This window comes from Malus domestica, chromosome 10, assembly GCF_042453785.1.
Source record: "Malus domestica chromosome 10, GDT2T_hap1".
Lineage (NCBI taxonomy): Eukaryota > Viridiplantae > Streptophyta > Magnoliopsida > Rosales > Rosaceae > Malus > Malus domestica.
This window is the reverse complement of record NC_091670.1, coordinates 21,472,100-21,498,468: the sequence shown is the minus strand read 5'-3', so window position 1 is coordinate 21,498,468 and position 26,369 is coordinate 21,472,100. Positions and strand designations below refer to the sequence as shown.

Sequence of the window (26,369 nt, the reverse complement as noted above, 5' to 3'; positions counted from 1 at the left end):
CACCCTCATCATTTAGAATATTTTTTATACTCTCATTGGCATGAAACTGAACTTGGTGCATATTTAAAAAGGTGTATTTGCAACCGTTCAACCTATGGATATATTCGATTGATTATGAACTTAAATATCTTTTATAATGTCTCTGGCACGCAAACCTATCTTGCATCCTAAAATTGCCTTATTTCATCATATTTAGGATCTTATTACACTTCGACTACCACTCTATCTGGGCTTTTGTAAACATCTATTCTATTAAGAGAATAGGGCTTGTCAACTTTTTGCCCATTTTCTTCCAATTTTGCTCACTTTTGAATACACAATGTTGACATGATGAGGGCAAAATAGTAATTTTGTACCTTTGACAAAATGACAACCATATCCCTATTTTACCCTCTTTTTTGAGATAATGACAATCATATTTTTCTAATTTTACCCTCTCTTTTGATATACAATATTTACATGAGGAGGACAAAACAGTAATTATGTAATATTAAAAAAAATATGCACCTATTAAGAGAAATTGTTCACACACATATGGTTTATGCTTGCACAATATTGATGTGGCAATCATATCTTACTAGCAACCATGGTTTATATGGAATATCCCAACTATTATCAACCATTATGTTTCCTTGTCGATGAAGTCAGATGGGTAGTCAAATTCCTCGCCTTTGATAAATTGATATGAATCATTCCCTTGAATAGTATCTGTTTCAAATTATTCAGGATACTTTCTCTTACAACTCCAATTTTTCATACATGGAGATTGGGGGTTTTAAATGCCACGTGGGCCGTGAATCATATGCTTTAACATCACATTGTAAAGTTGGGGCTTCACGTCTTCGTTTAGTATTTCACCTTTAACAATTTATCATTCAACTCTAACAATTTGGCCATACTACTCTAGGTTATTAATATTATCATTTTCATCTAGCACAACCAACATGTGCATATGTGAAAGACCTCGTTTCTAAAATTCAATAACGTATGCCAAAGCGACTACATTGTCTAGCACCCCATTTTCTGTGATGTCTTCTTTTAGTTACTCAAGCTTTGCATGAAATACTTTAGTAAGTCAAGACAATCTTGTAGAGTTTGTCTAGGGAGCAATTCACTTTTGATTTCTTTTAACTTGGGTTACATGTAATGGTAACAAAAAAGTTTGGCTTGTCGAATCTTTGAATCAGAGCCATGTCATTGGTACATGTCACGTGGACTTCCAACAAATGAAGATGACATAATGATTCTACGTTCGATGCTACCTGATTAATTTTCATTTTCGATTAGTAATTATATATTTACCTACATTGTGTTGGCCTGTATTTAAGGAGTCTTCAAGTCCTTTGTAAAGATTGAATCTAATTGTGACTTGATTAAAACAAAACCATCTAAGCTTCTGTGATTCAATTTTAATGTAGTTAGCAACAAAATATTGTTGTAAGTGACACATTCCTCAAAGCAAAAGTTACCACCCACCATGACATATTTGCAAAAGAAAATTAAATATTTGCTTTTAATATAACATTCATTTTTCATAAATATATACTAGATAGTAAATTATGTTATTGGCACAAACTTGTAACATATAAACATAATAGTCGGAACATGTTATTGCTCATCCACCATCATCATGACTATTAACATCTCAGCCATATGTATCATAAGGTAAGAATAAATGGATATAGTAACAGGATCATAATATTTGACAATCTCATACGTAAGAAATCTTCCACTAATTACCTCCACCTCGATATCCCTTCCATTTGCAATTGACATTATCTTCATCTATTATAATTGCAGCAACTTGTGATGCTAATGGTAACTATATTGATGTTGATTGGTTGCTCTTTTAGGATCAACTTGTAATTCGGAAAATCTTGACATTGTTTGAGGCTTTGCAATATATGAACAAAAGAGTTATGGTCATTTAAGACCTATTGTATCTTTTCATCCATACTCTTATCTAAATTCACTTTCACACATTCGATTTCCAACTTCAAGTTCATTGTCGTATATGTAAGCTTGTAACGTGGTATGCTCCCTTCATTTTGTGAAAGTCCACTAATGTTATGATATAGTGCAACTTGAGCACGAAACATCTGAATCTCATTTACACACTGTAAAAACACTACAGGAGCTACTCTAACTCCACCTCCTCATTACTGAATCGTCTCAACTCTTCCATTCCACCTTCTTCAAAAGTACCCTTCAAGAATCTAAACTTAAAAGTATGAATTCTTTACCTTTTACTTTTACTTTTGGATTTTTGATATTTTTGTTTTGTACTCTCACTGAAGTGAACGCAAATGCATCATTGTAGCCTCGAATATTTGCCTGAAGTGTCTACCCTAAGTTGTTTGGTCAAAGAAAAGAGCAACCATTTCTTATGGAGATTGTATTGGGCGTTGAACAACTTTTCCTTTCAAGCAACAAATATTCGAAGTTTCTCGAGTAAACAATTGTGCTATTTGTACGGACATGTGGTTAGAGTAGGTAATTGGTAACCTAAGATACCTCAATTCTCATTATAACTTCTTGCACAATAGTGGCTTCTTATTCTGTTTTGGCGCACATGATGATTGGTTTTATTTGCATGTCCTTCTATATTTATACATGAATATTCAACACACAACATAAGAATTTTCCTTATAACTAAGAATATCTCTATATATCTTCTTCTTCCAAAAAAGAATTTCTCTATAAGAATTTTCTTCCGAAAAAGATAATATCTCTCTATATATTGAAGATCTATATTTGGCTCACCATTGCGGGGAGGAATCGAAATCATCCTATCATATATTTGTGACCTATCCTAACATGCCAATTGTCTTATATGTGTATGCATTCTAGTAGAAGTTTGCTTATCACGATTCATGATATCTGACAGAACTCTTGAACTCTTGAAGCTAAAAGGTCAACAACCTGATTTTCTTCTTGATAAATGTGTACATATAAACTACATTTGACAAAGTTGCCAAACACAATTCTTCCAATCTACCATAAAGAACCAAGGGAAACCAAAGGACTGCATTAGGAGCCTTGAAAAGATAATGAATAACAAACATAGAATTTGTTTCAATCCACATATGCTTCTAGTCTCTGCCGCAAGCTATACACATAACCTCAATAAAGGCAAGAAATTTTGCAGCAACTGAACTTACAAAATTCATATTTGAAGCAAAATCACCAAGCTATACTTTGTGCTCGTTTTTGTGTCCCCAGTTATTGTATTATCTGCTACGAAAAATGTTAGATTTTCACCCATTAGCTTACTCAACATGCTCAACACTGGTGGTGTCATCCACTCATTAAATAAGGAGGGCAATTCCGTCCATATAGGGGTTAGAGACACTGGAAAGATGAGACTATTTGCTTCTAAGAAGCCAACAAGTTGCAAGATTGGTGGGAACAATGTCGCTTTTGAATATGAGCAACAAATGGTCGTAATCCATGTGCTATAGTCTGCTGCTTCCATCTTGTTTAATGTGGAGTACATATTTTAATTAATCAAGATTAAAGTTTAATTATTTATATTTAGGACCAAGTTTTCCTTGAGTCTGGAACTATAATTAGGACCAAATGACTTGGTATATTTTGAGCAACCATTTGCTAATTAATGACTATTTATAATAATTTCAAATAAAAAAATTAAAGTTAAAATTATTCTTTTAGTTTAATAAAATTCTTTTTTAGTCTAACTATGAAAGCAACATGATTTTTTTCCAATTAATGGTTGATCACTAATTTGTTATTTTGATGCTAGGAAGAAAAAAAAAAAGACTGTTTTTTTACTTCAACTCCCGCTAGAATGCAATAAATTAGAAAAATGGGTGAGGAACTCATTTCATCATGTAAGAGCTTCGTATGGCAATAGGACAATACAAATAAGATTCTGGGCAAAGAAAATGGTGATGCACCAAATACACATTATTATTCTGATGGTGCTGGGTACATCAAAAGAAATGAAAACGAATTGTCTTCTTCCTTCTCTCTTATTTTGCGTCCTAATAAGCAATAATTGTAGCAAGGCAATATTGAACTCAATCACTTTCAGTCGTCAATAAAAAGTAACTCATCCATCACAAAATAAAAACAAACGATAAAGTTAAAGTGAAGGGAGAAGTATTCAAATTAGCAGTGCAATCAACAACATTTTCATGTCATTCCCCTCTACTTGAAGCTTTTTTTTTTTTATCGAAATTACTACATAAGAAGGAAAAACAATATAGTTATCTACAAGGTAAAAAATGTGGCCCATGGTCGGGATTTGTGCTTCTACAATTTTTTACATGTCAATCAATTTTTTTTTCCTAGTTTAGCATTCTTGAGTCCGCCCCTTGCATGTTGTGTTGAAATTCGCAACTGAGGAATTCAAAGTATGTTATTTTGTAATTGATTATTTGAGTATGATTGGAAATTTTGGATTGGTTGGTTGTTTCAAATCAAGCATTCATCATACCAGAGTTCTTGGTTTTTGGGAAGGGGAAAGAATTAGCATTGAGGGTTCTAAAAAAGGAAGAAATAAAATTACAAATGAATATGAACTTGGAGTTAAAACTAAATGCATGTATAAAAGAGCACACGTTCATATTACATTTCTGAGTCATCAAAGTAAGAACTTGATCTTGGTGGGTGATAGTGAAGAATAATACCCAATGTTGGTGGTTGCTAGAAAACCTTGCTCAACACAAACAAATTAGTAAATTGAAAGAAAAAATTTGTGAAACTTAATTGAAGATTTATCATAGTGATTTTACTTGCAAAACTCCAATTTTGGATTTTCTATGATGGACCCCAATAAACAAACTGAAATCAAACAATTCCTACACAATTGACAAAGTATGAAAAGAGGTGAAGGATGAAAGAGCACGAAAATTGAATAGATGAATTACTAAGCCAATGAAAATTTCGATCTTCAACCAATTTGTGTGGTTGACTAGTCACCTGATGTTGGTCCTTTTTGCTAAACCAAAAAAAAAAAAAAACAATTGAAAGCAAATAATTCCTTTACAATTTAAAAAGACGGTATAAAAGGAGAAGAGAATGAAAATTGAAAGAGAACGAAAATTGAAAATATGAATTACTTACCCGATCGAATTTACAATTTTCAGAGAAGAATTTGTTCTGAAAGATTCGATCTTCACCAATAAATGTTAAGGATCTTGTTTGTCACATCTCGGCCCGGGGCGGATCATTTCTCGGGCCCGTTCCACCACCGTAACATGATATTGTCCGCTTTAGGCTTACCATTCCTTCACGGTTTTGTTTTTGGGAACTCACGAGCAACTTCCCAGTAGGTCACCCATCCTGGGAGTGCTCTGGCATCCTTCTCGCTTAACTTCGGAGTTCCTACGGAATCTGAAACCAGTGAGCTCCCAAAAAGCCTCGTGCTAGGTAGGGATGGGAATACACATTTAAGGATCACTCCCCTGGGTGATGTGGGATGTCACAATCCACCCCCCTTAGGGGCCCGACGTCCTCGTCGGCACACTCGCGGCCAGGGTTAGGCTCTGATACCAAATTGTCACATCCCGGCTCGGGACGAATCACTTCTTGGGCCCGCTCCACCACCGTAGCACGATATTGTCCGCTTTGGGCTTACCAAAGCCTTACGGTTTTGTTTTTGGGAACTCATGAGCAACTTCCCAGTAGGTCACCCATCCTGGGAGTGACCTAGCATCCTTCTCGCTTAACTTCGGAGTTCCTATGGAACCCGAAGCCAATGAGCTCCCAAAAGGCCTCGTGCTAGGTAGGGATGGGAATACACATTTAAGGATCACTCTCTTAGGCGATGTGGGATGTCACATTGTCGATCTCTTTCTGTTTGGAATGAACTGAAACTACACATTAAACTCTTGAAAATGAAAATTGGCCTATTTCCAATTATTCATCTCTTTTATCCGTCGTCTTTAAGGGTTCAACACATCCCTTTTTTTAATTTTATTTTTATCTTTTCCATTTTCCTTTCCAACATTTTTTTTAATTCGTTTAGTTGTATTTTTTTGTGTGGTGATTTTGTGTAAAATCAATAAAAAGTTACAATACTAACAATAGATCAACAATATTTATCATAATTATAAATAGGTCAATTATATATTGTGATACTTAAATGCGTTTAAAATAAACAAAAATTTTAAAAATTGCCACTACAGCTAGCACCCCTTCAGCTAATACTCCATTTCTCATAGTTTTATATTTTGGGATAAGTCAGTACAAATCAGACACTGCGTTGCAGTGTCTATTTCCTAATTCTGATTTTTACATTTTGATTTAGACACTGTGTTGCAGTGTCCATTTCGTGGTTTCATTTTTTCATCACTCACACTTCTCCTACATGTTCCTTTGTACATTGGGATTCAAACATTGCAATGCAATGTCTGTTTCCTAGTTCTGTTTTTTACTTTTGGATTCAAATGTTGCGTCACAGTGTCCATTTCCTGGTTTTATTTTTACCATCACTCACACATCTTCTACACATCACAACTCGTGCGACTCTTGATTTTTACATTTAGATTCAGACACTGTAATGCAGTGTCTGTTTCCTGGCTCTATTTTTTACATTTAGATTCAGACATTATAATTGTGAAATCTCATTCCTGGATTTCACTGTTATAATTTATGTATTTGTATTATTGAGATTTTATATTGTTGATGCACAAAATCAGTGAGGACTTTGGTACAACAGAAAGTGTCAAGTTTGTGACATTCGCTAGATTGCTCCGGTCACTAGTGTGGATAAGTATGTAAATGGATAGAAACAGGGAAGCAAACACAAGATGTACGTGATTCACCCAGATTGGCTACATCTACGGAGTAGAGGAGTTCTCATTAATTGTGAAGGGTTTACACAAGTACATAGGTTCAAGCTCTCCTTTTATGAGTACTAGTGAATGATTTAGTACAAATGACATTAGGAAATATTGTGGGAGAATGATCTCTTTTTATAGAATAGAGTTTCTAGCTTTGTCTTGACATTGACACTTGTCGTGTTGTGATTGGCTTCTAATGTTGACACGTGTCGTGCTATGATTGGCTTCTGATGTCGACACATGTCACGCTGTAAATGGCCTCCTGGTTGGAGGGAAACTCTTCTGGGTCCTTGACGGTATAACATTGACCGGTGCTCGGTAGTTTTGGGATTGGTCAAGTATGGTACAAACAGTGCTCCCCTAAGTTCTCGAGTGAGGGAAGCTCTTTGGTTGGGGACTTGCAAGATCCAAGCTGCTAAGTAATCACGAAACTTCTAAGTACCGAAGTGTGGTATCATTTTCACTTGTCTTATATGTCTCATAGGTAGATGTGGCATCTTCTTTGGAAGTATTATTCCTCCATCCAGGGGTGGTATCTTTAACCGGTGGAGATGCACAAGGTAATGTATCAATTTCACTTGAAGCTTACTTGTAGTTTCAGGCTTGGTCAAGCGCAATACAAACCATGTAGTAGGAGTCCCCTAAGTCGTCGAGCTAGAAGATCTGCTGAAAGAGGTGACAGACAAGGTAAGCAATTAAAGCTCCAAGCAATCAGTCCCAAATCAGAAGTTTGATTTCGAGTTCCGGCTGATTGTTCTCATTCTCCCTATCTTGCAGGTAGCAGGAAGGATAAAGAGAAGAAAAAGAAGAAGAGATGATATGAGATACTTTTGCTTTTGAAGAAGTAGCTTTCCACAACCTTATTCTTGAACTAGGCTGGAGGGTTTTCTGGTTTCCTCTAGAGTATAAGGCCGACTCAAGAATTTGAGGGTCAAAACAAGTCCATCAAATCAAGAGTGCTTTCGACCTTGATGATATGAGATACTTTTGCTGTTGACAAAGTAATAGATGAATCGGCACATGTTCTTTTGCACTTGTCTCCACATGCTTTCCTGTATCCTTCTCACTTGCCTGGCTGTGGAGGATGAAGGTCGACATATATAGGAATTGTCCCAACAGCGAGTAGTAACATTGTTCATTTACCCTTCTCGATCATAGTAATGTAATGGGAGCTGCAAGATTCACGTGTTTTAACTTTGCCAGAGCACTTTGAAAAAATGGTCTGTGGTATCTGGAAAGCTGATGTTGCATGTGAAAATTGCAGACAAGCTTTATCCAAGGAAATCTAGCTCTCGAAGTTTGGAAAGTGGTGCCTCTTCGGTTTTCAAACAAGCAATCTTGTCGAGGATCTGGCTTTCGAGATTTGAAGAACGGTGCCTCTTCGATTTTTGAGAAAACAATCCTGTTGGGAGTCTGGCTTTCAAGATTCGGAGAGCGGTGCCTCTTCGATTTTTGGGAAAGCAATCCTGGCGGGAGTCTGGCTCTCGAGATTCGGAGAGCGGTGCCTCTTCGATTTTTTAGAAAGTAATCCTGTTGGGAGTCTGGCTTTTGAGATTCGGAGAGCGGTGCCTTTTTGATTTTTGAGCAAGTAATCCTGTTGAGAGTGTTTTCTCGATATGAGTAAAGGTTTGGTATTTTTGCCAATCTGCCTTGCCATGGAGCACGGAGGTTGACACACACATGGACTTTCTAGTTATTAAGCAGTGGTGTTGTTCCTTTACCCTTGTGGGTAATGGTAGGGTAGCTAGACCTTCAATATTTATGTGTCTAAACTTTGTCAGAGATCTTTGGCAAAGTTATCTGTGGTACCCAAGAAGTTGATGTTGCGTGTGGGGATTATTGACATATTTTGCTCAGGAAAATGTACTTCTCGAAATTCGAAGAGTGGTGCCTCTTTGATTTTTGAACAAACGGCCCAGCTGCCCTTTCTTTTATAGGGGCACCAATTATGTGCAAGAAGTACGTTCAGAGAGTTATTGCTTGTAGGAATTTTCCCCTTATTTTCGTACTTCAGAGATTTATTAGACCTTATTTCTCCTTCATCATTTCTGAAAATGTTTGGCCCATCCGACCATCGTTTTAACTTGAACTTTGGTGAAGAGGCAGCCATGCCTCCTTAAGACAACATATGGCGCCCATCCTTCTTATCCCATACTGGTCATCTTACCGTTGGGGACTCTGTGATGAAGAATGATATGACCGCTGTGGTGGTGGCCATGAACCTTTTCACTTCCAAAGATAACAGACTACTTTCCAAACGGTCTGATGAGTTGACTATTAAGGATTCTTTGGCTCTCAGTGTTCAATATGCAGGTTTTGTTTCTAATATGGCCCAGCGCCTATTTACTTGAACCCGCCAAGTTGAATCATTAGCGGCTGAAGTGATAAGTCTCAAACAGGAAATTAGAGGGCTCAAGCATGAGAATAAACAGTTGCACATGCTCGCACATGACTATGCTACAAACATGAAGAGGAAGCTTGACCAGCTGTAGGAATCTGATGGCAGATTTTACTTGATCATCAAAGGTTTGTTGGTTTGTTCCAAAGACATTTATTGCCTTCATCTTCTAGGGCTGTACCGCGTAATGAAGCTCCAAATGATCAACTTCCGGTGCCTCCTCCTTCTAGGGTTCTGCCCAGTACTGAGGCTCCGAATGATCACCCTTTGGTGCCTTCTCTTTCTGGGGCTCTAACGAGTGCTGAGACTTCTCCTGAGCAACCTTTGTGAAGGCTCCCTCTGGTTTATTTATTTTGATTCATGTATATGTACATATTTGTAACTTATCAGAGATATCAATAAATAAGCTTTGCTTCATTTCAACGTATTGTGTTAAATACAGCAAAGTCTTCTTCACTAAGTTCTTTGATTTTTTTTCTTTTGTTGAAGCTTGTATGTTGAAGCTTTATGAGTGAAGCATGTAGATTGAGGTAGTGCTCCCTTAATTTCCCGAGTAAGGAAAACTTCTTGGTTGGAAACTTGAAAGATCCAAGTCACTGAGTAGTCGTGAACCTTCCAAGTACCGAGGTGTAGTAGCATATGGTAGGAGTCCCCCAAGTCTCCGGCCGAGGGAGTTGACGAAGGAGGTGTCTTGCTAGTAGCCAAGTTTCCAAAGTAACAAAACTTCATCATTTTCCTTTCTAAGTGGTAGCCCAAAACTCCTCATTCATATATATTTGTTATGAAAGTTGTTAGGCCCAAAGAAAGGGAGGCCTAGGCCCTTTTTTTTTTTCTTTTCTAATTTTCAAATTTTCGTATGTTCAAATTTCCGAATTTTCGAATTTTCGAAAATATATATATATATATATATATATATATATATATATATATATATATTTAAGCTTTATAGGTGAAGCTTTCTTGGGTACCATGAATTGATTTTGCTTCACACTATCTTGATCAAGAGTGTGTGAAGCTTTTGGCATTTGTAGTTGAAGCTTTGTAGGTGAAGCTTTGGAGTTGAAGCTTTTGTAGGTGAAGCTTTGGAGTTGAAGCTTTGTAGGTGAAGCTTTTGTGTTGAAGCTTTGTAGGTGAAGCTTTGGAGTTGAAGCTTTTGTAGGTGAAGCTTTGGAGTTGAAGCTTTGTAGGTGAAGCTTTTGTGTTGAAGCTTTGAAGGTGAAGCTTTGGAGTTGAAACTTTTGTAGGTAAAGCTATGGAGTTGAAGCTTTGAAGGTGAAGCTTTGGAGTTGAAACTTTTGTAGGTAAAGCTTTGGAGTTGAAGCTTTGTAGGTGAAGCTTTAGTGTTGAAGCTTTGTAGGTGAAGCTTTTGTGTTGAAGCTTTGTAGGTGAAGTTTTGGAGTTGAAGCTTTTGGAGGTGAAGCTTTGGTGTTGAAGCTTTGTAGGTGAAGCTTTGGAGTTGACACCATAAATTGGTTTTGCTTCACACTATCTTTATCAAGAGTGTGTGAAGCTTTTGAGAATTGTGGTTGCCCTCCATTGATGAAGCTCTTGTTGGCACCATAAATTGGTTTTGCTTCACACTGCCTTGATTAAGAGTGTGTGAAACTTTTGAGAATTATGGTTGCCCTCAGGTTGCATGGTTGTTTGCCTAACATGAGCTCGTGTGTTTTAGTATATCTAGCTTCGTGAAGCAATTCGTGGACCTTCTCTTACTGCTCTTGGAGGATCTCATTCTTCATCGTTATCTTGTTGTTCTGAGCCTCCAGCTCATCAACTTTAGCCTGAAGAGTAAACTTCTTTTGTTCCTTCTTTCATTGCTTCGCACCAGGTGCGAGAGGGTGTCGTTCTGCGTGTTGTGGCTTCCTTCGCTCCCCATGTTGGAGAGGGATGCCTGGTCCAAAGAGAGTGTACAAATGGTGGAAATCAGCTTGACAAAGCTGAAAAGAGTAGGAATAAGTGCAATTCCAACAGATGGCGCCAAATGTTGATGCACAAAATCAATGAGGACTTTGGTACAACAGAAAGTATCAAGTTTGTGACTTTCGCTAGATTACTCCGGTAACTAGTGTGGATAAGTACGTAAATGGATAAAGACAGGGAAGCAAACACAAGATGTACTTGGGTCACCCAGATTGGCTACGTCCACGGAGTAGAGGAGTTCTCATTAATTGTGAAGGGTTTACACAAGTACATAGGTTCAAACTCTCATTTTGTGAGTACTAGTGAATGATTTAGTACAAATGACATTAGGAAATATTGTGGGAGAATGATCTCCTTTTATAGAAGATAGTTTCTAGCTTTGTTTTGACATTGACACGTGTCATGTTGTGATTGGCTTCTGATGTTGACACGTGTCACACTATGATTGGCTTCTGATGTCGACATGTGTCACGCTATGATTGGCCTCCTGGTTGGAGGGAAACTCTTTTGGGTCCTTGACGGTATAACGTTGCCCGGTGCTCGGTAGTTTCGGGATTAGTCAAGTATGGTATAAACATATATTATTTTTTCGAGAATTTATATTAATTTATTTGAATTTAGGTTTTAATTAAACTAGTTATGAGGGTAGAAGTTTTGAAATTAATTATTTAAATTTCGTAGACCTTTTGAGGTTGTAATTTATATTTTCGAATAGAGCTTGATCTCACGAATGCGTAGGCGAAAACCGTTCGTGAAATGGAGTTATAACGAAGAAATTAGAGACGTTTTAGTTGTTGGGAAATAAATAAATAAATGTTTACAAGCTGCCAAGTGGCAGCAAGGGAGAGGGGAGAAAGGAGAGAGTGCGAGAGAGAAAAGGAGAGAAGCAACCCAATCAGAAGAGAGAGCAAAGAGGGGAAAGGAGAGAGACTTGAGTTGGGTCATTTTTGACCCGCGAGTAATCATTTTTGACCCGGCCATATCTCCTTCATCCGACTTCCCTTTTTGGTGATCTTGGTGTCCATGGAAAGCTCTTGACGAGTCCTACATCCCTGTAGTGGTAGATTTCCATTTTCTAGGTTGAAGCCACAAAGTGCCGAGGGTTTTCTGGCGAGTTTTCTCATGTTATGGTGATTCTGACAACGATTACCATCGATCACCACTACCAATAGACTCCCTTCAACCCCTGAAACAAGTCCCAAGCATTGGATGAGGTGTCAGAGTTCGTTTTGGTGATGAATCGAGGAACACCCATTTCTAGGTTTTCCGGCAGGTTCGAGGGCAATTGGAGTTTTTTTTTCGACCAAATTGGACTTGGCCACAGGTATAAAACTTGCTCCACTCACTGAGATCTATTTACCTGTAAAATTTGATAATTTTTTGAAATAGTTGAATTTTCCGGCGAGTTGGGACGCCCGACCACCACCCGCGGTAGTGCATGGCTAGTGGACCGACGATGTCTTTCTAAGTCCAATTAGATGCCCTGAATTCATCATTGATATCCGTATGAAGTGGTTTGATTGTTTAAACTTAGTTTCATTATGATACATCACTTGATCAAAATTTGAATCGACGATCCAACCGTTGGATTGTCACCAAACTTTAATGCGTTATAGAACGTAATATTTGAGGATAGCTGGAATTGACGAATCGGCAATCCATGTACAGATCTTCCTGAATTGGATTTCTAAGTTCGTAAAACTAATTGTTGACCGCCACCTAATTCTAGAAGGTGGCGGAGATCCGGCTGTCGGATCTCGATGAGAATTTGGTATGTTGTTCTATGAGCATAATGTAGACCTTAGGAAGTTACGAATCTAAAATACAATAAGTGGATCTTCCGGATTAAATTGCTAGGGTGTGGACCCCATCGTTGATGTTTGGTCAACAGGTTTTGAACCATTTGAATTACTAAAATTAGTATTACTAGAGACTTAGTGAAGCTTTGCGGACTTGTCTCGGTGAGTGACCTTAATATATGTGTATGGTGATTACCTGATTCTTTATATTAATATCCTTTGTGGATATGACATGGTTTTATAAATGTGTTTTCCGTTAAAATGTGATTATGTTATAATTGGCCATCGATATATTTTTATTAAATGTGATTTGATTCATGGATTGGTAATATTTTTGAGAAAGTGATTTGAATTGCATATTGAAATTCTTTGTAAATTGAGGGCTAGTAGGGGACTATGACCCTGCTTAGTTAATCTGCATTAGAGGGTCACTAGTGGTTCTGCTTGGTTAATCTGCATTGGTCATGCTTGGTTAATCCGCATTGGGGGACCATACTATATATGGATCATGCTTGGTTAATCCGCATTAGGCGATCCTTATGTTCATTTATGTTGCGGGGTGATCATGCTTGGTTAATTCGCGTTGGGTGATCATTGCCTAACAGTTCTGTAGGTGTGACTCTGCTTGGTTAATCTGCATTGGGGGGTCACTACCTACCTGATTATCTTGACCCTGCTTTGGTAATCCGCATTGGGGGGTCACTAGTGGTTCTGCTTGGTTAATCCGCATTGGAGGACCTAATATATATGGATCGTGCTTGGTTAATTCGTGTTGGGCGATCCTTATGGCCATGGATGCTTAGGAGTGATCATGTTTGGTTAATCCGCATTGGATGATCACTTCCTAACAGCTGTAGGAGTGACTTTGCTCGGTTAATCCGCATTGGGGGTCACTGCTTGCTTGGTTACTTTCTTAGGGTGGCTCTGCTTGGTCAATCCACTTTGAGGGGCCACTTCCTGTTTGGTTACTTATGTAGGCTTCGGCCGAACTGCATCCATCTAGCCCTAGTTTTTAATGTATATATGAAGAATGGTTTTTGAGAATCTTGTGATTTGAATTAGAAAAACCGATGGATGTCTGGGTGACTCATTCGGAGTTTCCAGTGACTTAGCTATGATTTCGTAAAAATATGATTTTATATTCGAGGTTTTATAAATGGTGATCGATGGTCTTTCTTTTATTGAATATCACATACTTGTATTATTGTCACTCACCCGTGCTTTGCATTTTATCTAAGTTCTGGTTGGCCAGTGCACCATTCCCCTGATGTAGGCACTGATCATACATGTGATGGATTTGGGTAGACTACGAGAAACACTAGATATTTTAGATTCCGTTGACTGGTCTGGAATCCTTACTCTTGTTCATTTCCATAAAGTTAGTTCGACCTAGATTCATGTGAGTAGGAATTGCTCACAGTAGACGTCATGTTTATAAATTAGAATTACCATGTTATTACTTGGAATCCAGGCATGGAATTATGTAGAATTCCTTTATTAAATTTCGTGCATTGGTATGTGATATTGTTGACTAATTAACGTAATTAAATGTGAATATCGCGCCTCCTTGATTCATGGAATTGGTTACTTGAAGTGATTGTGGAATGATGCTGGATATGAGTGTTGTTATTATGATTATTTTAGTTGATCAATGTTTCTAGAGAATAATATTGTGCATTGTTAATTCTTTAAGATGTTACATGCTATGAATTGTGATTTTATGTGGGAAACATGATGATTTATCTGATGGATGAAGTGGAAATGTTAATTATCATGTGGGATTGTTATGTTGGATATCATTGTTATTCTTATGATTAGGCTTATTGACAAATATGGCTAGAGTTATGATTGTGCTTCGTCGTTTGTTCTTTGAAATATTGCATGATATGCATTGTGGTATATTGTTGGGACATAACAATTTATGTGATGAATATTCGAATGTAGTGGAATAATGAACTACGAATGGCTTGATCCCTATTTAGGGTACGTAGACAGTCTAACGAGAATGTTAGATGCATCCATAAGGTCTGTGAAGAATTATTATGCAGTTGGATCTTAATTTGTGTTTTGCCATAACCCGAAGGCGGAGTATGTTAGAGATATGGGTATTTGGTGACGTCACGTGTCAATCCTGGACGTATGTTGGGATCGGGACATGACAATAATGCAGTGTCCGTTTCTTGGCTTTGTATTTTACATTTGGATTTGAACACTGCAATGCAGTGTCCATTTCCTGGTTCCGTTTTTCTGAGTTGAGCACACTCCTCTATGTAAAGGAAGGGTGAGAGATTGATAGAATATAAATGTTCTAACTATTTATCAGTGTTCTAAAAATCGGCCTAGGCGGCCACTTAGGCGTTAGGTGATGGAGTGCCGTTACGATTTGGGCCAAATTGTCCGACTGAATCGGGTAGGAGTTAGGCGCCCGCCTAGACACTTTCTAGGCGGTCTAGGCGGTAGTTTTTTTTTGGCGAATTGACTCTTTGGTCTTTGATGGTTGTCGGCGTCACATCTTTCGTTTCCAATCGTTGTTGTATCTTTAGCAAAAAATAAAAGATCTAAGGGAAAAGGGAGGATGGGAGAGAGAGAATAGTTAAGATTGTAAACTTGCACCACATCGAAGGAGGAAATTTATAGAGCAAAAGCAAGATAGAAGATGAAGAAGTGAGAGAGGAGGAAGAAGAAACGTAAAAAAAAAAAACCAAAATTAAGGCGTTTAGTTTTCCAATGCGTCAAATGTGTTGGTGTGTGTGTCCCGACTCTTATCATTCAATTGTTTTTAATTTTTTTTTACATTATGTCTGACATAGATTGGGGCCTTGGGTTATGTGAGAGAGGTGGGAACCGTGGGATGAATCTTTTGGTGTGGCTTCACGGATTGGAACCTTGGATGATGTGAAGGAGGTTGGGTGGAGGGATATAAAAAAAACATTAAATACTAATTTTATTCAAAATATTTTATTTTATTATTTTATTCTTAAAAATTAAATTGTTTTGTTTTGGAAATCCTAAATAGAGAGGGGGATTTTTTTAGATTTTCCTCTCTTGAAGACCACACCGTACTATGCTTAAAACTCTAACATCAAATATGCGATTCTTTATTTTTTTTTATTTTTTTATGAAATAACATATTTTTCATGTTTGTTTTTATATCATATGGTAAATTTAATTAATTTGTAATAAATATACTTAAATCCGCCTAGCCCGCCTAGGCACTAGGTCCCAACTCACCGCCCGACTAGCGCTTAGCGTTTTTTATAACCTTGCTATTTATAGGATTCAAATCCTCTCAAGATCAATTCCATAGGGAGGGAAATCTAACGGTCAAAGCCTCTTCTTCTGTCTCTCTTCCTCCTCAATTCGTATTTCTCCCTCGCACCGCCACACCCCTACCCCTGTTAACAAACCCAAAATTCAATTGCAGGTCATCTGTGCTCTAAGTCTGATTTATTTTTTTGCTATCTCTTAATGTTTTAGCTTTTTATTTGTCATCTCTTTCTTCTTCTTCATCTTTGAGATTTTTCTCTCTATAATCTTCCATAGTTATGAAAAAGACCTATGCAACCAAAAAACATTGGCTCCCATTACCCCTCTCCTTCTTGTTTCGTTAACATTGGTTGAGATTTTAAGGTCGAGGGACTTGCAATTGAGGGATGAGGCGATGTTGGGGCTGATTTTGGAGAGGGTAAGGTGAGGACCTGCAATTGGGGTTATGGGTTGTGGCGGTGTTGAGGCTGATTTTAAGGTATTAAATTATATTTGGAATTTGGGGAGTTGGTGGTTCAAGGTTAAGAGCTTCGAAGTGAGGAAGAAAGAACATAGTTAAGGGGAAAAGATGAAGGATAAGAGATTTTGGCTGTTGGATTTATATCAATGGATGAGATCCATCGGTCTGGAGGATCCCCACAAAATTAATCTAGAGAAGATCTAAATCTGTATTTATAATAACTTAAGCCCATATGACATTCATAGAGAGAGTAAGATAGAAAAGTCAAATTCTAACTATTTATAATGATTTAAAGTCTATGTGGTATTTATCATTGACCTATGCGTAATTAAAAAAAAAAAATCATTGATCAAGTCCAAAACCAAAATATGTCATTGACATATTGTCACATTCTGGCCCGGGCCCCCACTACATCCCGGGCTTGACTCAACCGTTGCACGATATTGTCCGCTTTGGGCCCCGATGAAAGGGTTTAGGGGTTTTGTTTCTGGGAACTCACACGAGAACTTCCCAGTGGGTCACCCATCATGGGATTGCTCTCGCACGAACTTGCTTAACATCAGTGTTCCGATGAAACTCGAAGCCAGTGAGTTCCCAAAAGGCCTCGTGCTAGGTAGAGATGAGAATATACATATAAAGCTTATATGATCCACTCCCCTAGGCGATGTGGGATGTACGGACAATATCGTGCTATGACAAAGTCGAGCCCGGGATGTGGTGAGGGCCCTGACCACGCCCTCACAGTTTTGTTTTTGGAAACTCACAAGCAATTTCCCAGTGGGTCACCCATCCTGGGATTGCTCTCATGCAAACTCGCTTAACTTCAGAGTTTCGATAGAACCCGAAGCCAGTGAGTTCTCAAAAGGCCTCTTGCTAGGTAGAGATGAGAATATACATATAAGGTTTACAGGATCCACTCCCCTGAGCGGTGTGGGATGTTACACGTATGTCTTAATAATAAAGTTTTTATTGACTTTTGACGAAATTATCTTCTTTTTTTAACTATTTTGTTTATTTATTTATTTTCGTTTTCTTTTGATATTTGTATTTTTTGCTCTCACTTTATTTATATAGTAAAGATGTTTTTTTTTAAAATTATTTTTTTCAGTTATGGTTTTTTTTATCAATTTGTTCTCATTTTCTGAATATTTTGGATTTTATTGTGAAGGAAATAAAAGGGCATTTTAAGAGTTCAGAAAGCTTAACTATTTTGGTGTGCTCCTTTTATATATACAGGCAAGTATACTTGTAAGCATGGGTTCATTTATATTTTTGTCCCCATTGCACATGACTCAATGCCAGTGCCAGAAGCTGTCACCAACCACCATCATTGTGGTTGAAAATGATTTCTAGCTACCTGAAAATTTCTAATCATTGTATCTTTAGTTATGTTTTGCTTTGTTAGTTTATTATTTTTTAAACTTGATCAAAATTGGAGAACTTATGAAAATTAGAGAACTTGACCATAACTACTATAATTTAGCATTAGAGAACTCATGAAGAAATTCATTACTTCAAATTAGAGACCGAAAATTTTGATTGGCAAAAAATTTAATCAACCAGTTGCATAAAAAAGTTGGCCGATTGCAAAACGTGGCAGGATTGATTGACAATTATGTAACTATTTTAAATTATAGTAGTATTATTAGAATTATTTAGGTTGACTTTTCCATCAGTACCTAACTGATAACATGATATTATACATATACTAAAACCCAACACGAAAAACACTGTTCATTAACAGTGTTCTTCCTTTTTTGCCCTTGCTTGGTTCTTTTATTTCATTTCTGCCTGATTTACACGTGTCGTTATCGCTTTTAGGAAGGTGACTGAAAAAGCCGGGTCTTTCACTTTGCTTCCCGTACGTTCCATTTGCTTCCGTTACGTTCTTCTTCCCCCTCTCCACTCTCGCTCTTCACTTTCTCTCTGCAACCTTAAAACTCTCAAACCGCAAGCCAACCATAACCAAACCCTCATCAACTCTTCTTTCTCCGTTCTCTCTTTCCTCTCACTTTTATCTCCGTGACTCACTTAATAGAAAGTGTCTTTCGGCGGCGATTTCGGCAACGGCCGGCCTCGAGGTTGGTCTCAAACGGTTGCTCTTCACATCAGGTAGCTTCTAGACCTATTGCAGGTAAACGTCTGCTTCAAATTTCTAGGTTTTTAGTAATTTTTCATGCTTTTGTAAAAAATTTCGTTTAAATTTCTGGGTTTTGGAAAAATTCTTCATTGAACTTTTTATGCGATTTCAGTTATTCATTTAATTCCTTCCATCTCAGATGTCTTTATGATTTTAGAAATTCTTATATAAATTTTTTTTTTTTTGCATTTTTATTGTCAGTAATTTTTTTCAGATTTTTCTGTCTTTTGATTATTTTTTAGAGATATTGTATTAATTTTCTTTGACTCGAAATTTGGGGGTTTGTTAAGGTACAATGTTAATATATTGATTTTCTGATTTTGGGATTGGAAATTTTGAAGAAGTTGGACCACTTGACACTTTTGATTTTCTCAAGGTATGCCTGCACGATTGGTGGTTGATTACAGCCGAAAATGACGTCGGAGGGAAGAGGCTAGCATTTTCCGGCGTGACTTCTAGAGAGTGAGATACATTTCATTGTTCTAGGGTGTTATTTATTTTAATTTTTGTAATAAGATTATTTTGGGTTCAGTTCTTTTTTTCACAAGTGATGCTGAATTGACCACAAAAAGTATAAAAAAGTTGCAGACTTTGTGAATGGAAGAGAGCAAACGTAGCAAGTTCAGGAGGATTTGTGTGTTCTGTGGAAGCAACTCTGGCCTCAGGAAAGTGTTCCGTGACGCTGCTCTGGAGTTGGGCAATGAACTGGTATGACTGCTTTTGTTCTATTTTTACACTCTCTTTGCTTATCTTTGTTTAATCGTGTTTATGGTTGTTTAAGTGCTGGATTTTTGGTTTAAAAATGTAATCTTTGATGAGTTTGAATCCACCTTGAGTTGTTTTTTGATGGGTTTTTGTGTTTTTTGGTAATGGGATTGTTTTGGGTTTTTGTATTTTAGAGTAATGTCTCCAACGGAGAAAGACTTACCCATCATGTGTTGTTCGTGGTTGTATTTTGTTGTTCTTTCCGTATTGTTATTTGTTTATTTGTTTATTTATTTATTTTTTTTTTAACTTTCAATAAGTGCTAAACCAAATTTTAATCTTTTTTTTGGTATTTTGGGTATCCTCTGTTTGGGTTGTTGTTGTTGTTTGGGTATGCTCTGTTTGGATGCTCAGAGAGATAGGATTTACTTTTGGATATGCTCTATAAGAAACTACAATTTACATTTAGTTTTGGTTCTTTACATTTGGTTTTGGATATGCTCTATATTTCACATTATCTTTTAATTTGATAATGCGTATACTGAGAAATTACAATTTTTTTCTTTAACTTGATTTCTCATATTGAAGACTCAGGGCAAATACTTGGAGAGAACTCGACCACTATTGGCTGCTCTTTAACTCTATTTCTCATATTTAATACAGTAGCTGAGCAATCTGGTAACATTTTCATCCTGGTACAACCTTATTTTTGTTAATTTTCCAATTTATCTCTTTACTCGGTCACCTTTAAGCAAATCACAATTGCGCCTCTACATTTATCCGCTCATTACTATTTATGTTTGCTGCTTATTGTTCATTGGGATTGGTTCTAAAATTCTAATTTGTTTAAGCAATGACGAACTGGAATTGATTTTGAAATTCCGTCACTATGCAAAATTGCAAATGGGTGATCAAATACAACAACAACAACAACAACAACAACAAAGCTTTTTCCCACTAAATGGGTGATCAAATGAAACACATAATTTTGATACACTTGGCTAAAGCATTGGAATTCCATCATTAATAAATTGAAAAAACCAACAAAAATCCTTGCTTTTAAGCAACATACTGATGAAGTTGACCCAACCTAAGATAACCATATCTATGTATATGTACAAGAAAAAACTGTTGGACAATTATATATACATAGTTCATATCAAAATTTATTTACATAGTTCACACAGAAATATAGGTGTTGGTAGCATAAGCAAATACACAACTTATTTATAAAAACTTCAATATCTGTTTAGCTCTTTATCACTGAAAATAGATAGCTATTTTATTTACCATTTGCAATTAAAGTTGAACAATGCTTGCTCCCAATAAATATTTGAAATTAGCTATGTATTTTGTTTTGCTCTTATTTTGGGGTTTCCTTCAAAATTTCTAATACTTGGAAAAGGTGGTAAATGTGCATGTTTTATATGCATGTTTCAGATTGTTTTGAGTTAATGAGCTGGTGGTTTGTGTTGCTCAAGTAAGATGAGAATATATTTGTGTTGCCAACTATGGATTGCAATGGATATGTGTGTTGCATCATCTGATATCAATTTAATACATTTTATTGAATACAATTTTACTCTCATCTTTTGAGAGTTCATTGAATTAGAGCAATATTATTGAAAATTTTGTTGCTGAGAATTTTGTGGGATTTCCTGAAGCACGGATTCTCATCTTTACACGGCCCATTTAATTTTGCTTAATGCTGATGTATGAGGAGAACTCTCATTGCATCAACCTCAGCAAACATGCTTTGGCTTAGTGGCTAACCCAGTTAATTTTTATGCTCTATTTGCCTTCTCCATTTCCAGTTGAATGAATTGGTTAAAGTTTTTGTGACTGCAAATTATATTGGTTAATGAACGCCTTCAAGAGTATTCTGATTTGGTCCCTTATGTATCTATATAGTATCAAACTATATAACTTTCTTTTGCATGATCCTTTACTGTATTTCTTTGCTGTTGCACTAGATTTAACCTTGATTCTTAACTAATATGTGATGGTGGATATGCAGTGCTTTTATTCAGGAGTATCAGAACTGGGACATGACATGGGCTTTGCCAGCATTATATGTCATGCTTATGAGATTAGGGTTCTAGCTGAGAGGGTAAGTTCAATAAATTAGTTTTGTTTCAATAACGAGATATGTGCTTTATTTAGTAATTGGTTGTTGATATGTTGGGAAGACGGATCGACTAAGACTATTACGTGTGGTTTTGTAGACTGTTTTGGTTCTTTATTGAACATGAGAATCATAGAATGTAAATAAATTTTAATATAGATGAGAATAAATTTAATATATTTCACATGTTTAACACAGTTTTAAAACCCGCGGCATCGCGCGGGCTCAATTTCTAGTTTTAGCTAAAACTTTTCTTAGAATTAGTATTTAAACTAAAAAATCCCAAATTTGTTTTTACTGCAAACGATATTTACTAGTCTAGGAGGAGGATTTGAACTCAAAACATACTGCAAGATGAAGATGCTATCTACTAGCGCAATTTACCATTTGCTAGCTTGAAATATTTCACACCACTTTAACACTACGATCTAGTGGAATTACAATTTACTTGTAATTGAGATGGTTTCAGCTTATATGGACGGTGTCACAATGAGTTTGATGACAAATGATTATGGTTGGCCAGTTGCGTGGCTTAGCCCTAATCACCGTCCCCTTAGTGTAACTAAATTGCCATAAAAGTGTACGGTAAAAAATTACTAATTATATTTTGCGAGGGACTTCGTAACTTAGTTTATTAGGAGTATTGTATTTCCACCCCAAGTTTTGAATTAAATTTCCCGGCTTGCTCTTGTGAGTGTCAGTAAGTGTGAGTCATTAATGCAAATTTGTAAAATTACTGCCTTAACATAAAAATATAAAGTTAAATTATACTCGTACGTAGAATTTTTTTCTCATCAATGAAACTCAATCTACCTAATTACTTGTTAGATTGATAAACTCAATCTAACTGCCTTGGTTCCTCAGTTTTGGATTTTCTGGTAATTTTTTATGTGACCCAATTGCCGAAATTTGATGGATTGAGAAATATAACAATGTATTTGAATTTGATTACCAAATTATATTTTAGCATTGTTGTAATGAAATGTATTACTGACTGTAATTGGTTTTCTGAATTTTCTTGTCTTAATAGTTTGTTGAGCATTTGATTAGACAAAAGCTACTTCCTTTATTATCAATTTTCGTTCTGTAAATTGACATCTACAAATGTTTTTGAGTAATATTTGAAGAAGGTTGAGGTTCAACATAAAACTAATTGGCAATGTGGGGAGTAGTTCAACCTCTTATAAGCCAATGCAAGGTCCCTCCTCCCATCAACGTGTGACTCATTCTCAACACGCCCCTTCACGTGTAACAAATTTTCAAGCCTAACACGTGGACAACACAACGGAGTGACGGAGACTGTGTGTGGCCGTTTGGCTTCACATGTGGGACAACCTGCTCTGATACCATAGAAAAAGTGAAGGTGACAACCATAAAATCAATTGGCAATATAGGCAGTTGGCCCATAATGGAAATACGTGACATGTTGATTCACGATGTAGTGTGGCAGAAATTGATGAAATTGATTTTTCAAAGTTACTAGACAAAACAAAGCCCTCTGAATATGGAAAGAAAAAGTTCATATGATAAGAGGTCACATGACGAACTATCTGTTGGGGGTGTCCCTAGCAATCATCGAGAAATGCTGAGAACATTTCCAGATTTTTTGAACATCCTGAGTATGTATTTTTGCCCTGTAGTAGAATGTCACTCATGGGTACCCCTAGGTCACTGATGGGCTTTGAGCCACATAGTGGCGGATGCATTGAGGGGGCAGGGGCTCAGATGATCCTCTGAACTTCGATGAACGTCCATAGATACTTTAGGTGTTGATCTTTCGAACTTCGGTGAATGTTCATAGATATTTTGGGTGTTGCCCTTATGAAGATTAGAGTTGGCTTCATACATGCCCTTCAACTGACTTCAGGCCTACCAAGACTCGTGAATGTCCATGGATACCTTAGGTGCTGCCTCATGCATACATTAACAGGTGTGCAATATATTTTTCCAAATGACTTTAGGCCTACCAAGACTCGATGAAATGGCGATATGCATGCTATTTCTAGTAAAAAAAATTTACGCGTGCGCATCGCTATTCTTACTGTACCCTCTAATATTATTTCCTAGATCCGCCACTGAAGCCACATCCAATGGTTGCTGAAGCTTGGTAAACTTTGAGGCGTTCATTGGTGTTTTGCCGTGGTCAGCCGGTTGGAACAATTGCTGCCTCAGATACCACTGAAGAAAATCTTAACTATGACCGGGTAGAGACCGTTTGTCCTTGTTTGTCCGATTAGATATAGCTATCATAGGTTTTTTTTTTCAAACCAGTAGCTACGTTTTATATCGTAATGGTTGGAACACTGACTCTATAATGAATCTGGTAAGTAATAAAAGAGGGAAACTAAAGCTTCATTGTTTGCATATTTCCATTTGTTAATCTTTTCAATCTCTTGCTTATGTTAACATGATAGAGATACTCAACACACCCAAGGAACATGAAATGCATTGTGTTATCCTGCTTATCAGTCTGTTAGTCGTCTTGGAGAGTTACATCTTTAGCTTCTGTTGACTACTATGTTTATATGCATACATTGGTAAGACTTTTGATGCATCTGGCTGTTTAAGAGGAAGCGAGTTTCCAACCTCCATAATTAACTTTCTGATTGGACGGCTCCGATAAGATGTTTCAAATTGTGGATGTGTGCTGTTTATAATTGGCCCTTGATATGCTTCGTGCAGGACATTTTTATTTTTGTTGACAAAAGAATATAGATTTAGTTATCCCTTTATGCTTTTCTTTGACTGAAGTTCGCTAGTTGTAGGCAGAGTTTTTGATACATGAAGTTGGCAAGCACAAATTTTGTTCTTATTTTTTCTTTTTATGGATCCGTGAAGGTGTTTGTTCGAGACTTCGTCCCCAGCTGATTGGCTTTTTTTCTAATGAATGGTGAACCAGAAATAATTAAAAAAATTATCTTCAGTCATCGGAGAAAAAGATTTATAGGTTTTCATCTAGGAGAAGGAGTAATGCCAGCTATTTTCAAAGTACTAGATGATCCAGTCAGGAACAGCAAGACTTTAATAGCACATTTTGGTGAGAGTGCGGTAGGAAGAGTTGCTCCTGTTTATTCTTGATTTTGGTGGATCATATTGCTTCGAGCATGCACGAAATCCACTAGAGACTCTTCATTGGCTGCACTGCCTGAATGCCAGAAGATATGCTGCGTATTCTAAGTTTATGCCTATCTGAGGGGTTCGACACATTTCCAACCCTTCTTTGTGCTGATCGATGCTACATAATTGATTGTAGAATGGTGAATTTTCATAATTATGTCGAGTCCTGTATTTTTATCGTACGGTATGATGCATGCCAGATATACCTGATATCAAACATCCACGGTTAAACCTTTGAAATATTAGCATACGCATAAGTTGTTAGTTTTGGAGCTTGTAACTTAAGTCTACGACATATTGAAATTCAAATTATCCTTCCATGAGTAATGGTCTTACTGAATTTGCTGTCCACCCGGTCAGCCATCTCTTCTGTTTCATTATCAATTAAATTGCTGAAAAAGATTAAATAAGAAAATCTATATGGATTACATTTTCTTGTAATACAAGGCATTTCGGACATGCTCTAACAAGCATCTCTAGATATTCATCACTTATCATTTCAAGTCGTTTTCCATTTATGTTTTGAGATAGATATGCAGCCAGAGTTTTTAGATATTGTATATAAATTATGTGTTGCCTATCGTTTTCTTTTAGCTCACTTCTGTATTGGTTATGTGTTTTCAGGTTCTTTTCTTCATGGTTTTAATATGTGCTTTTGCTTTTGGTTAAGCACGATGACGAGGGGAAGGAGTTTATTGAAGGAAAGAATCACAACTGATTTGATTACATCTTGTAATTGCTGTCATTAAAACAACTTACATAGAATAGGTCCTAGAATAGTGGATCGTATCATATGTAAACTGTATATATGCTGTAAGACTTTACACAATGCAATACACATAAATTATTCTCATTACAAATTTCTATTTGGTATCAGAGCCATCGCTCTTGAGAACCTAGAAATTCATACAAATGAATACCTCATGACTGGTGACGAAGAGTAGAGACTCATTGAACCCGGAAAGGGCTCGAACTCTTCCAAGACCTCAGAATCATGGGAGAATTCCAATCATCCTCTTTTCCTCCATCATTCAGACCAACCAGGTGCGGTCTTTGTTTCACAACCACTGATGAAAGACAATTATACAACGTGGGTGCAGTCAATGAACATGGCGTTCACCATCAAAAACAAGAAAGGTTTTATTGATGGAACCCTAAAAAGGCCGACTCACAATCCTGATAAACAACTGCAATGGGACTGATGCAACGTCCTTGTCAAAACTTGGCTGCTAGGAGCCATGTCAAAAGACATCTCGAGCAGTGTTATCCATTGCAAGGATGCTAGAGGTATGTGGTTAGAGTTGTAAGAAAGACTCTCTCACACTAATATGGTTTCGTTGTTCCATATAGAGAACGCCATACATGAATGTGAGCAGGGCACAAACTCAGTCACTTCCTTCTTCACAAAACTCAAAAGCCTATGGGATGAAAAGGATGCTCTCTGTTCTTTTCCTACTTGTAGCTGAAGTTAAGAAGTTTATGGAGACGCAAAAGACCATGAAATTCCTTATGGGACTTAATGAGAATTTTGCACAGACCCGCAACAACATCATAGGGTTAGATCCACTTCCGAACCTGAACAAAGCTTATGCGATGGTACTACGCCAAGAGAAGCAGGCAGAAACTACT

General features: G+C 36.9%; 1 long non-coding RNA gene across 7 annotated transcripts; it reads left to right on the top strand.

Annotated features, from left to right (window-relative positions):
- Positions 1-18,469: 18,469 nt before the first annotated feature.
- On the top strand, positions 18,470-25,600 carry LOC103419148 (uncharacterized). Of its 7 annotated transcripts, XR_011572454.1 has the most exons (7): positions 18,494-18,787; positions 19,170-19,255; positions 19,382-19,501; positions 20,087-20,176; positions 21,516-21,608; positions 24,462-24,880; positions 25,365-25,600. It is a non-coding gene; the product is annotated as an uncharacterized lncRNA (long non-coding RNA). The 7 variants fall into 7 exon arrangements; XR_011572455.1 differs by lacking the exon at positions 24,462-24,880; XR_011572453.1 differs by lacking the exon at positions 25,365-25,600 and having other exon boundaries at positions 24,462-25,063.
- Positions 25,601-26,369: the final 769 nt, after the last annotated feature.